Source organism: Hemitrygon akajei, chromosome 29 (genome assembly GCF_048418815.1).
Source record: "Hemitrygon akajei chromosome 29, sHemAka1.3, whole genome shotgun sequence".
Classification (NCBI taxonomy): Eukaryota; Metazoa; Chordata; class Chondrichthyes; order Myliobatiformes; family Dasyatidae; genus Hemitrygon; species Hemitrygon akajei.
In genome coordinates this window covers 42,895,268-42,909,255 of record NC_133152.1, presented here as the reverse complement: position 1 = coordinate 42,909,255, position 13,988 = coordinate 42,895,268, and the positions used below count along the sequence as shown (strand labels likewise).

At 46.1% G+C, this 13,988-nt stretch overlaps 1 pseudogene; it reads left to right on the top strand.

The window, feature by feature from the left end:
• The first annotated feature begins 6,792 nt into the window (after positions 1 to 6,792).
• Positions 6,793 to 11,123, top strand: LOC140718537 (uncharacterized; annotated as a pseudogene).
• Positions 11,124 to 13,988: the final 2,865 nt, after the last annotated feature.

Genomic DNA, 13,988 nt, shown 5'->3' with positions numbered 1-13,988 from the left:
TATCTGACTGGCAGACCGCAGTTTGTGCAGCTTCAGAGCTGTGTCAGACATGGCTATAAGCAGCACTGGGGCCCCACAGGGGACTGTATTGGCTCCCTTACTGTTTACCCTGTATGCCTCGGACTTTAATGCAACACTGAATCATGTCATCTGCAGAAATTCTCTGATGACTTAGCAATAGTCGGATGTATGAAGGGAGGACAGGAGAATGAATACAGGGCCCTGGTGGAGGACTTCGTTGGATGGTGCAAGCTGAATCATCTGCAGCTCAACATCAGTAAGATAAAGGAGATGGTGATGGACTTTAAGAAGACTAAGCCTCCCCTGCTCCCTGTTACTATTGATGGTGAGGATGTGGATGTGGTGAGGACCTACAAGTACTTGGGGGTGCACCTGATGACAAACTTGAGTGGAGCACCAACACAGAGGCTGTGTACAAGAAGGGCCAGAGTTGCTTCTACTTCCTGAGGAGACTGAGGTCCTTTGGAGTATGCACACCTCTCCTTCACACGTTCTACCAGTCTGTTATTGCCAGTACAATCTTCTATGTGGTGGTATGTTGGAGCAATGGCATCAACACAGATGATGCCAACAGGCTCAATAAACTGATTGGAAGGCCTGGCTCTGTTATAGGAGTCAAAATGGACACACTGGAGGCTGTGGCAGAACAAAGGACCCTACGGAAAATCCTGGCAATTCTGGACAATGTTTCTCAGCCTCTGCATGCCACCTTGGCTGAACAGAGGAACACTTTTAGTAATAGACTAAGACAACTGCACTGCTCCAAAGAGCGCCGTATGAGACCATTCTTACCCTCGGGCGTCAGGCTCTATAATGAGTCAATCTATAGCCAGGGAAGTGATCTTGTAATCTTTGACTTGTAAATCTTATTTTAAGGTAACTTATTTTTATTATTCTTACTTCTCTTCTAATATTTGTACATCTGTGAACTTATAATGCTTCTGCGACATAGTAATTTCACTTGTGATAAATTATCTGCTTTTGCGTATAATTGCATCTCTTTATTTCCTCCATTTCCAGATCATTTGCATCCTTTTTTTCCTGTCAGGTCAGTAAATCCATGAGAGAATCCTGCGGGAAGTTCTTTTTACAAGAGCTGTTACTTATTTATTGAGTTATTTATTTATTTTGTTTTTATTTGCACAAATTGTCTTCTTTTGCACATTGGCTGTTTGTCCGTCTTTGTGTGTAGTTTTTCATTGATTCTATTAAGTTTATTAATTTTATTGTGAACGCCTGCAAGAGTGTCAGCAAGGCGAAGGAGCTGAGTATAGACTTTCAGAGGTGGAAACCAGAGGTCCATGAGTCAGTCCTCATCAGAGGATCAGATGTAGAAAGGATTAGCAACTTTAAACTCCTCGATGTTTTCATTTCAGAGGACCTGTCCTGGGCCCAGCACACAAGTACAATTATGAAGAAAGCACGATAGTGCGTCTACTTCCTTAGGATCTGCATGACATCTCAAACTTTGACAAACTTCTACAGATGTGTGGTGGAGTTTTGTGGTGGTGGATAATTTCATCTTTTTTGAGGCATTGTAAGTGTTGTTACTTCGATGTACTTGTGCTATTTTTGAATAATAATAATTAAAAGATTTGAAAAGAAAAAAGAAAAGAGAATGTATTGACTGGCTCCATCACGCCCAGTCTGTTATGCCCCCCCCCCCCCCCACCACCAATGAGCACATCTACAGGAAACGCTGTCGCAGGAAAGCAACATCCATCATCAGGTATGCCCACCACCCAGGGCACGGTGTCTTCTCGCTGCTGCCATCAGGAAGAAGGTACAGGAGCCTCAGAACTCGCACCACCAGATTCAGGAACAGTTATTACCCCTCAACCAGCAGGCTTTTGAACCAAAGGGGATAGCTACGCTCAACTTCACTTGCCCCTTCACTGAAACATTCTCACAATCTATGGACTCACTTTCAAGGACTCTTTATCTCAGGTTCTCGATACTTATTGCTTATTTATTTATTTATTTATTATTATTATTTCTTTCTTTTGTATTTGCACAGTTTGTTTTCTTTTGCACACTGGTTGAATGCCAGTGGACGTTCATTGTTCATATTATAGTGTTATTGAGTATGCCCACAAAAAAATGAATCTCAGGGTCATAAATGGTAACATATATATGTACTTGGATAATAAATTTTCTTTGAACAGTACAGCAGAGTGATATATACCAGACGATACAGACCTACTCCAAGGGTTGAGGAGAGAAGATTCAATGAGGCTGAGATCTTCATGGACAAGAATAATTTCTAAAGCAACACACACAAAATGCTGGAAGTCAGGCACATCTACGGAAATGAATAAATAGTTAAAGTTTCATGCTGAGACCATTGTTCAGAATTGGAAAGAAAGGATGCCAGGATAAAAAGATGGGGGTGAAGCTAGCTCGAAGGTGATAGGTGAAGCCAGGTGGGTATGAAAGATAAAGGGTAGGAGAAGAAGGAATGTGATATTGGAGGAGAGTGGACAATAGGAGAAAGGGAAGGAGCAGGGGACCCAGGGGGAGGTGACGAGTAGGTGAGAGCAGGTAAGAGGCCAGAGTAGGGGATAGAAGAAGAGAGGAGGGAGAGAGAAACATTTTTTTACCAGAAGGGGAAATTGATATTCATGCCATCAGGCTGGAGGCTACCCAGGTGGAAGAGAAGGTGTTAGTTACTCCAACTTGAGAGTGGCCTCATCGAGGCAAAAGAGGAAGCCTTGGATTGACATGTCAGAATGGGAATGGGAATTGAAATTAAAAAGTTTGGTCACCGGGAAGATCAGCTTGTGGCGGAGAGAGCAGAGATGGTCCCCTTCCCCCTGATTTACAACAGTTCTGTTGTGCCTGTCAATAATGATAACAGGGTACAAATCCAACACCACAGCCGGAAATAAAAGGGTTCATGTTTGACTTGTCATTTAAATGGTGAAAAAACAAGACTAGAATATCTAAAATGCCTTTGACATTACATTCAAAGCGTCATAAAGTACTTCAAGCCGTGGAAGAGAGTCTGAAACATAGTCATGGTTGTGAATAAAAGACCTGTGTCAGCCGTTTGGCAGGCAGCAGACCCCACAAACAGCAACATGATAAAGACAAATCTGATTGTTTATTATTGTTGATCTTCTAAGCGTTGGTCAGAATACCCGAGAGGCTTCTTCTGATCTTCTTTGAACGAAAAAAAAATGCTTTCGGGGGCAGATGGAGCTCAGCTCTCATATTGCACCCACGAGGCCGTGAGTATAACAATGCAGCGATTGCTCAGTATTGCAGGAGAGCGTGTGCCTGGTTTGTTATTTATTTTAGAAACAGTGCGGAATGGGCCCTGCCAGCCCTACACGCCTCAACGGCCCGCAACCCCCTACAACGCCAACTTAACCCTAACCTAATCACAGGTCAATTTACAATGGCCAACTAACCTACCTAGTACGTCTTTGGACTTTGGGAGGAAACAGGAGGACCCAGGGAAACCTCATTAATTCCATGGGGAGGACATGCAGAAACTCCTGACAGAGGATGCCGGGATAGAACTCTGAACTCGGGCGCTTCGAGCTGTAACAGTGTTGCACTGACCGCTACGCTGTAGTATCTTCAGTCGGATTCGAATCCATGATCTTGTGTTCATATTTTGTCATGTAGAAAGAGGCCTTTCAGCCCATTGAGTCTATACTGTTTTTGTTAATTCTCATTTATCCTGCCCTCTGTAACCTATTCTCTCTCACTTGCCTATCAACTCACTGAGGTATCTAACGTGAGAGGACATAGGTGCAGGAAGCTTAGACGGGATTTAGAACATATAGAACATAGTGCACTACAGCACACGATCTATGATGTTGTGCCAATGTCTTAACCTGCTCTAAGATGAATTTAACCCTTCCCATCCTCATAGTCCTCCATTCTTCCTTCATCCATGCACCTACTTAAGAAGCTCTTAACACGTCCCTAATGTATCTGCCTCTACAACCGTTCCCGGCAGCATGCTCCACACCCACTACTCTGTGGGAAAACAAATTACCTCTGCCATCCGCCCTATACTTTCCTCCAATCACCTTACAATTACCCCCCCCCCCCTCATACTAGCCATTTCCACCCTGGGAAAAAGTCTCTGGCTGTCCACTCAATCTATGCCTCTTATCATCTTGTACACCTCTATCAAGTCACCTCTCACCCTCCTCCTTCATTCCAAAGAGAAAAGCCCTAGTTCCCTCAGCCTGTCCTCATAAGAAATGCTCTTTAGTCCAGGCAGCATCCTGGTAAATCTCCTCTGAACCCTCTCTAAAGCTTCCACATCCTTCCTATGATGAGGCAACCAGAACTGAAAACATTACTCCAAGTGTGGTCTGACCAGTTTTATAGAACTGCAATTTTACCTCGCACCTCTTGAATTCAATTCCCTGACTAATCAAGGCTAACACTCCGTAACAATCCTATCATATGAGGAAGAATATTTTCACCCAGAACAGCTGGTGGAACCACCGAGTGTCCCAATGGTTTAGGGCCATTGGGGGAACACTAGTTTATTTATTACTATTGTTTTTTCTCTCTGCTAGATTGTGTATCGCATGGAACTGCTGCTGCTAAGATGACAAATTTTACATCACTTGCCGGTGATAATAAACCTGATTCTGATTGTCAGGGCTTAGAAGATAATAGAACCTGTGCTGGTAAGTAGGAATAGTATAGATGGGTATGCAACGTTGGTATCAATGTGGTGACCTCCGTATAACTTTATAACTCTAATTCCCCATCTGTGTACACGAAGTGGCATTTACAGTAGCCAGTTAACCCACTCATCAGTACGGCATTAGGATGAGGGAGGAAACATTGAGAATGAGCAAACCCCACACAGACAGCGGCAGAGATCAGGATCAAACGTGGATCCCTAGAGCTGTGATACAACAACTCAACCTCTGGTACATGGTATAACCTCTGGTATATGGTACAACCTCTGGTATATGGTACAACCTCTGGTACATGGTACAACCTCTGGTATATGGTACAACCTCTGGTACATGGTATAACCTTTGGTACATGGTACAACCTCTGGTATATGGTACAACCTCTGGTACATGGTATAACCTCTGGTACATGGTACAACCTCTGGTATATGGTACAACCTCTGGTACATGGTACAACCTCTGGTATATGGTACAACCTCTGGTACATGGTATAACCTTTGGTACATGGTATAACCTCTGGTATATGGTACAACCTCTGGTACATGGTATAACCTCTGGTACATGGTATAACCTCTGGTACATGGTACAACCTCTGGTACATGGTACAACCTCTGGTACACTCTGCTGCCTGTTGAGTGCTAGTTAACACAGAAAGGTAAGATTACTGTGTGCCAACTTTGTGCCCACCAGCAAAGTGGAGCAGCTTCTTCCCCTCCTCTATCAGATTTTTGAACAGCCCATAAATCCATGAACACTTCCTCGCCACAGGCACAAGATACCGGAGGAACTCAGCACGTCAGGCAGCATCTACATAGGGGAAAAAACTGTTGATGTTTCAGGCTGTAACCCTTCATTGAGATACTTCATACCTCTATGTTTTGCAAGGGCACCTGAGACTTTTGCTCAGTACTGTATTTGTCAATGTGGAGTGGAGAGTGAGTTTATAAATCTGGCAGGAGCAAAGGATGTTGGGAATGGTGAGGGAGGAGCACCATGGGAGGGGTATGGAACACGTGGCAGAGAAGAAGTGGCGTGGTGGGGACTGGCACAGGTACAGGCATACCCAGTCTGGAGGTACCAGGCAAGGTCATTTGATTCCAAACAATCGGTTTATTGATCATTACAGAATGTCTCTCTGGTGTTTCTCACTCCCTTCCCCTTTTCCCAACCATGATTCCCTCTCCCTGTTCCCTTCCACTCTCAATCCACAATAGAGACTCATATCAGAATCAGGCTTATCATCACTCACATATGTCATGAGATACATTTTTTTTTAATGTGGCAGTGGTACATTAAAATGACTACAGTACTATACAAAAACCTTAGGCTCCCTAGCTTTCTGTGCCCAAGACTTTTGCACAGAACTGTAACTTATTGTAACTTTTATATTTTGCCCTGTACTGCTGACACAAAACATTTCACATTATGTCAGTGATAATAAACTGAATTCTGATTCTAGACTTGTGACGGGCCTCTCAAATGCTAAAGTTGACTTTGTGATCTCATTAACCATCTCATCATGGCCTGGGACTTTATTTGCCTATATTTATTTATTTAGAGATACAGCCGGGAACAAGCCTTTCCAGTCCAACGAGCTGCACTGCCTAGCAACCCATTGTAAGATAGATAGATAGATAGATAGATAGATACTTTATTCATCCCCAAGGGGAAATTCAATGTTCCTCCAGTATGATATCACATAAACACAAGACAGACCAAGACTAACTGACCAAAAAAACCACATAATTATAACATACAGTTACAACAGTGCAAAGCAATACCATAATTTGATAAGAGCAGACCATGGGCACGGTAAAAAAAAGTCTCAAAGTCCCAGATAGCCCATCATCTCACGCAGATGGCAGAAGGAAGAAACCTTCAACGTGGCAAAACTTCCCGATGCAGCCTCTGGAAGCACCCGAGCACAGCCAACTGTGAGTCCGTCCGAAAACAATGACAATGTACAATGACCCGTGAGCCGACTAACCGAGACATCTTTGGACTGTGGGAGGAAACTGCAGCAGCTGGAGGAAACCCATGCACTCATGGGGAGAACGTACAAACTCGCAGAGGACGCTGGAATTGAAATCATGGTAACATGACGGTAACTACACTTTCTCTGTAGCTGCGACACTATTGAGATTTCTGAGATAGTTACATATGACATGATCTGTCAGGGTGGCATGGTAATAAAGCTTTTCGTTATATCTCGTACATACAGATGACAATAAATAAACCCCAAAACCTATTCACTAGCTGCTAGAAAGCTGCCATGTCATCAATAGTGCCAGGAAGCACCAATGTACAGGAATGGAAAAGGCTGGATACAGCCCGGTCCGCCACAGGCAAAACCCTTCCCACCACGGAGCACATCTACAAGGAGCACTGTCACAGGAAAGCAGCTTCCATCATCAAGTACCCCCACCATCCAGGCCATGTTCTCTTCTCACTGCTGCCTTTGAGCAGGAGGTACAGGAACAGTTATTACCCTACAACCATCAGGCTTCTGAACCAGCATGGAGAACTTCACTCACCTCAACCATGACTGATTCTGCAATCTATGGTCTCACTTTCAAGGACTCTACAACTCTTATTCTAGGTATTATTTGTTTTGTTTTTATTTGCACAGTTTGTCTTCTTTGGCACACTGGGTGTCTTTGTGTATAGTTTTTTTAAAACTCTATTGTTCTACTGAAAATGCCTGCAAAAATTCATCACAGGTTGCATATGATGATGTATATATACTTTGATAATAAATTTACTTTGACTTTGACAGTGTTTATTCATTGGTATTAACAAACTGCTTTCTCAAGGACAAATATCAAAAAGTCTCCATCTCATTTTATTATGGAGTTTTATTTTATTAAAACGTGCAAAATTTAAGTCTTTATGTTGCCACAGAGTTGGAATAAGACAAAAGACCATAAGACATAGGGGCAGAATTGGGCCCATCAAGCCTGCTGTGCCATTCCATCATGGCTGATTTATTATCCCTCTCAACCCCATTCTCCTGCCTTCTCCTCATAACCTTACTAGTCAATAACCTATCAAAGTTCAAAGTAAATTTATTATCAAAGTACATACCTGTCACCATATGCTATCCTGAGATTAATTTTCTTGCAGGCATGCTCAATAAATCCAATAACCAAAATAGAATCCATGAAAGACCTCTGCTTTAAAGATACCCAAATAACCTGGCCTACAGAGCGTAGTCTGTATCTGTGGCAAGGTGCGCAAAAACCCGAGAGGTCTGAAGATCCACCAGACAAAGATGGCCTGCTTGAGGCGGGTACAAGTGAAGCAACGCACAGGAGCAGTAGCTGGTACTACAAGTTCTGTGGTGCAGACTACAGAACCTGGTCAGACGGAGGAGCCAGGCCCGGAGTCACCCCACAGTGCCTGGAACCTCCAAGCAACACAAGTCCCCCCACTAAGCAGGAAGTCGGAACAGCGTCAGGTGAAGTGGCCTGCCACTAACACGGAGTGGCCTCCAATTGGATGAGGATGTAGACAAGATTCTGGAGGCGATATCGAAGGGCAATGCTGACCAGAAGCTCCGGACTATGTGCACCCTCATGAGCAGAGGCTCAGAACAGTTTGGCGTCAAGGAAAAGCATGGAACAAGTAGTCCAGCGAGACCAAACCGGCGGGAACTGAAGATCAGCCAGCTGAGACAAGAACTCAGATCTCTGAAGCACCAATTTAAGATGGTGCTCCACCAAGGAGGAGGAGAAAACTGCCCTGTCAAACCTCACAGATATCATAAGGAGGAGGATCATCACACTTAGGCGAGCTGAGGGGCACTGAAGGAAGAGCAAGAAGAGGGCCCAAAAGGGCAGTGCTTTCATTACCAATCCCTTTGGCTTCACCACGAGGATACTGGGACAGAAGCGAAGCGGCCACCTCACTTGTTCTGTAGAGGAGATAAACCACCATCTCAGTATCATTTTCAGTGACACCTTGAGAGAGCAGGACCTCGGCCTGTGTGAGGCACTGGTGACACCACCAGAACCGGTGACCCAGTTCATCTCTGAGCCTACCCTGAGGGAGGTCAAAGCAGCAAGAGCAAGTTCGGCCCCTGGCCCCAGCAGAGTGCCTTACAACATCCACAAGCAGTGCCCAAGGCTCCTTGTGCGATCCTGGAAGATCTTAAAGGTGATCTGGCGGAGAGGGAAGGTCGCTGCTCAGTGGAGGCAAGCGGAGGGCGTCCAGATACCAAAAGAAGAGGATTCAAGCAAAATCGAGCAGTTTTGTATCATCTCGCTGCTCAGCATTGAAGGGAAGATCTTCTTCAAGATTGCGGCCCAACATTTAACTGAGTTCCTCTTGAAGAATGGATACATAGACACCTCAGTACAGAAGTCCCAGGAGTACCTGGATGCCTAGAGCACACAGGAGTGGTGACCCAGCTGATCCGGGAGGCAGGGGAAAACAGAGGAGACCGTGCAGCGCTCTGGCTAGACCTAACCAACACCTATGGATTCAACCCACACAAGCTCGTTGAAACAGCACTGACAAGACACCATGTTCCAGAGATGATCCGAAACCTCATTCTGGACTATTACAGCAACTTCAGGTTCCGAGTCTCCTCAGGGTCACTAGCATCTGTCTGGCATCAGCTGGAGAAGGGCATAATCCCTGGCTGCACAGTTTCGGTGTCACTCTTCTCACTGGCCATGAACGTGACTGTCAAGTCAGCGGAGGTGGAATGCAGAGGCCCCATGTCTAGATCTGGCACTCTGCAGCCCCCCATAAGAGCATTCATGGACGACCTGACGGTGATGGCAACATCCGTCCCTGGGTGCAGATGGCTCCTTCAAGGGCTGGAATGTCTCATCTCATGTGCAAGGATGAGCTTTAAACCAGCCAAGTCCAGGTCTCTGGTCCTGAAGAAGGAAAGAGTGGCCGACCGGTTCCACTTTACCCTGGGAGGGATCCAGATTCCAACGGTGACAGAAAAACCAGTCAGGAGCCTAGGCAAGATCTTTGACAACTCCCTGAAGGACACAGCCACGCTTCAACAAACCAGGAGCAACTTGATAACCTGGCTCACCGCGATTGACAAATCGGGGCATCCAGGAAAATTCAAAGCCTGGATGTACTCTGGCCTACTCTACTCTGGCCCCTTCTAGTCTACAAGGTGCCAATGTCGACAGTGGAGGCTCAAGAGAAGAGCATCAGTCAGTTTCTCCGGAGGTGGCTGGGGCTTCCCTGGACCTTAAGCAGCGTGGCCCTGTCTGGGCATTCCACCAAACTGCAGCTCCCCATCAGTGGCCTATCAGAGGAATTCAGTCACTCAAGCCAGGGAGGTTATGATGTTCCTCTGATGTTAAAGTCGCTTCGGCAGGAATCCAGCTAAAGACCGGAAGGAAGTGGCAGGCACAGGAAGCTGGTGACAGAGTGGAGGCACGTCTGCATCACAACATTTTGGTGGGCACTGTGGCGGTGGGGCTGGCAGGAATGGGCCGTTTTCCCAAACCACGCTACGACAAAACCCGCGGAAAGGAGAAGTGTCAACTGGTTCAGGACGTGATATGAGCAGAAGTGGAGGAAGAACAACACAGCAAGATGGTCAGCACGTACAAACAAGGGGCCTGGACTAGATGGGAGCGTTCGGAACCTCACGAGTTCACCTGGACAGAGCTCTGGAGAGCCGAGCCATTGCGCATCCAGTTTCTCATCCAATCAGTCTATGACGTTCTCCCAAGCCCGGCTAACCTGCACAAGTGGGGCATGGCAAACACTCCAGCATGCCAACTGTGCCAGAAGAGGGGCACCTTGGAGTATACCCTAAGTTGCTGTCTGAAAGCGTTGGGAGAGGGGTGATACTGCTGGCGCTATGACAAAGTCCTTAGGTCTATGGCGGATGCAATCAGCACGGCAATTCAAGACAGCAAAAATCAGCATGCTCCCAAACAGTCCATCACTTTTATTAGAGCGGGGGAGAAGGCTCAACGTCAGCCTGTCTCTTCAAGAGGGCTTCTTGCCACTGCACGAGACAGGCAGCTCCGAGTCAACCTAGGGAGGCAGCTCAAGTTCCCAGAGATCATTGCAGCTACTCCGCTCCACCTGGACGTGGTGTTAATATCGGAGTCTACAAAGCAAGCGGTCCTGCTGGAACTTACTGTCCCCTGGGGAGACAGGATTGAAGAGGCCAACGAGCGCAAGAGGGCTAAATACGCAGATCTTGTTGCAGAATGCTGGAGCAATGGCTGGAGAGCTCACTGTGAGCTTGTCGAAGTTGGGTGCCCGGGCTTTGCTGGCCATTCATTACAGCGGACTCCTAAACTCCTTGGAGTTAAAGGACTGCACTGCAGAAGAGCCACCAAGAACATTCTGGAGGCTGCTGAAAAGGCCTCGCGGTGGCTGTGGATCCGGAGGGGGGGATCCGTGGACTGGTGTGCCACTTGGACACAAGTCGGGGGCTGATCATCCCTGGCTGGGTCACCCGGGCGAGGGTGTCTCATGATTAAAGACCCGAAACATCCTGTGACCCCGGGTTCATCACTGAAGGTGTGTCCAAGTAGCACCAGAAGGTGTATTTCACAACTGCCTCCACAACCATCTGTGGCAATGAATTCCACATACTCACCATCCTTTGGCTAAAGCATTTCTGTTCTAAATGGGTGTTCCTCTTCTGAGTCTGTACACATTGGATCTAGACTCCCCCACTACAGGGAATATCCTCTGCACAGCCACTCTGTTTCGGCCTTTCAGTATTCGATAGGTTTCAGTGAGATCCCCCAACTATTTCTGAACTCCAGAGAGCTCAGGCCCAGAGCCATCAAATGCTCCTCATACATTAACCCTTTCATTCCCTGGATCATTCTTGTGAAGCTCCTCTAGGCCCTTTCCCAATGCCAGCACATCTTTTCCTAGATAAGGGTTCCAAGACTGCTCACAATACTGTGTGAATATCCTGTGGTTGAATCTTCAAAGATTTTGCATCATTTTTGACTGTAGAATTTCCGGCATTGAGGCATCACCCATCTTGTGTGGTCACCCTGCTTGTGGCTGTACAAATGATGTACAAAACACATGTTGTCAAAAGAAACTGTTCCAACAGCAACACAAGGCCTCAGAACTACCCACAGTCTAGCTCAGAGAGCCCAAGAAAATGTCGGTTTGCGCATCAGACTGTTAATTCTTACCATATTCTGTTTACCTTCCACAGATAGTAAGAATTGCTTCAAAACCATTTCACCATCTTGGCAGGCTTGATGTCTGAGGCAATGTTATTAAGAACTTCATGGAAAAAAAGAGTATTGGGAACAAAATCAAAGCAGAGGTATGAAACTGAATTCTGTTTTCTTATTTTGTCCTTAAATGCACCAGGTAAAGAGATTAAAACTGCCAGGTGCAACATTAAAAATGGTTTGATTAAAACAAAATGAAAGCAGTAAGTGTTGGAGCCACTTAAAGAGCAGGCCGCATTGACAGAGAAGGACAGTGGTTTCTGAATTGGCAGAATTATTGGCGTTGGGTCTCCACAACAGCGTGACGCTATTATAGCTCATGGAGTGGGATTTTGGAGTTGAATTCTGGTGTCCTCTGTGGGCGTTTGTACGTCCTTTCCTTGATCGCATTAGTTTCCCCGGGCGCCCTGGTTTCCAAAGAACCATAGAACACTACAGTACAGTACAGGCCCTTCAGCCCTCCATGTTGTGCTGACCCATATAATCCTTTAAAAAAAAGTACTAAACCCACGCTACCCCATAACCCTTCATTTTCTTTGAGGTGCCTGTTAGTAGGTTAATTGGTCATTGTAAATTGTTCAGTGACTAGGTTAGGGTAAAAATGGTGGGTCGCTGGGCCAGAAGGGCATATTCTGCACCGTATCCCTAAATAAAAACCAAATCTTATTGTCGTCACATGTACCAGGGTACAGTGAAAGACAGTTCTCGTTGCCTTGCGTACAAATAATTTCAAAACATAAGTACATCGAGGAAGTACAAGTGAAAGGCAATAAAATTTTATAGGAAATAGAGTCATAGAATAATACAGCACAGAAGCAGGTCTTTTGGCCCAACTCATCCAGGCTGACCAAGATCCCATCTAAGCTAGTCCCATTTAGAGTCAGAACCACAGAGCAATATAGCACAGATACAGCCCTTGCTGACCATAGTGCCCACTCAGATGGTCCCAAATTCCCGCATTCGGCCCATATTCCTCTCAGCCCTGCACCTCCGTGTACCCATCCAAGTCAAGTCAAGTCACATTTTATTGTCATTTCGACTATAACTGTTGGTACAGTACATAGTAAAAATGAGACGATGTTTTTCAGGACCATGGTGTTACATGACACAGTACAAAAACTAGACTGAACTACGTAGTACAGAAAACACAGAAAAAAAACTACACTAGACTACAGACCTACCCAGGACTGCATAAAGTGCACAAAACAGTGCAGGCATTACAATAAATAACAAACAGGACAATAGGGCAGTAAGGTGTCAGTCCAGGCTCTGGGTATTGAGGAGTCTGATAGCTTGGGGGAAGAAACTGTTATAGTCTGGTCGTGAGAGCCCGAATGCTTCAATGCCTTTTCCCAGATGGTAGGAGGGAGAAGAGTTTGCATGAGAGGTGTGTGGGGTCCTTCATAATGCTTTGCGGATGCAGTGTGTAGAGTAAATGTTCATAATAGCGGGAAGGGAGACCCCGATGATCTTCTCAGCTGACCTCACTATCCGCTGCAGGGTCTTGTGATCCGAGATGGTGCAATTTCCGAACCAGGCAGTGATGCAGCTGCTCAGGATGCTCTCAATACAACCTCTGTAGAATGTGATGAGGATGGGGGGTGGGAGATGGACTTTCCTCAGCCTTCTCAGAAAGTAGAGATGCTGCTGGACTTTCTTTGCTATGGAGCTGGTGCTGAGGGACCAGGTGAGATTTTCTACCAGGTGAACACCAAGGAATTTGGTGCTCTTAACAATCTTTACCGAGGAGCCGTCGATGTTCAGCGGGGAGTGGTCGCTCCGTGCCCTCCTGAAGTCAACAACCATCTCTTTTGTTCACATTAAGAGACAGGTTGTTGGCTCTGCACCAGTCCGTTAGCCACTGCACCTCCTCTCTGTAAGCTGACTCGTCGTTCTTGCTGATGAGACCCACCACGGTCGTGTCAGTGGCGAACTTGATGATATGGTTCGAGCTGTGTGTTGCAGCACAGTCATGGGACAGCAGAGTGAACAGCAGTGGACTGAGCACACAGCCCTGAGGGGCCCCCGTGCTCAGTGTGATGGTGTTGGAGATGCTGCTCCCGATCCGGACTGACTGAGGTCTCTCAGTCAGGAAATC